This window comes from Triticum dicoccoides, chromosome 3A, assembly GCF_002162155.2.
Source record: "Triticum dicoccoides isolate Atlit2015 ecotype Zavitan chromosome 3A, WEW_v2.0, whole genome shotgun sequence".
Classification (NCBI taxonomy): domain Eukaryota; kingdom Viridiplantae; phylum Streptophyta; class Magnoliopsida; order Poales; family Poaceae; genus Triticum; species Triticum dicoccoides.
The window spans coordinates 684,231,936-684,232,373 of NC_041384.1; positions in this window are offsets into that span (position 1 = coordinate 684,231,936).

Genomic DNA, 438 nt, shown 5'->3' on the forward strand with positions numbered 1-438 from the left:
TAGGTGCGCTGCGCCCACCCACCCCGTTCGCTGCACCCCGGTCAGACCGGACCAGACAGGCCGCCCCCGCACACGCAACGCAGCGCAGCGCAGACCGCGACCCCGGCCCCACCGCGCGCCACCGAGCCCACCGGACCCCGACCCGACCCCCCGTCCACGCGGTCCGGTCACCGCCACCGGTCCAGCACCGCCAGCACCACCACAGTCACAGTCGGCTCGGCTCGGCTCGGCTTGACGGGCCGGCTCGCGGCCCGTGTACCCGGCTCGGGCGCCCGTCTGTCCGTCTCTCTCTCTCCTCCGCTTTGTGTTTGTGCGTGGGTGAGTGTGTTTCTCTCTCTACCCCCTACAAAGAGACCACCACCAAATCCGCCTACCCCATATCCCCTCCCTCCCCCCCCTCGCCCATCCTCCCCTCTTTCTACCACTGCAGCTACTACT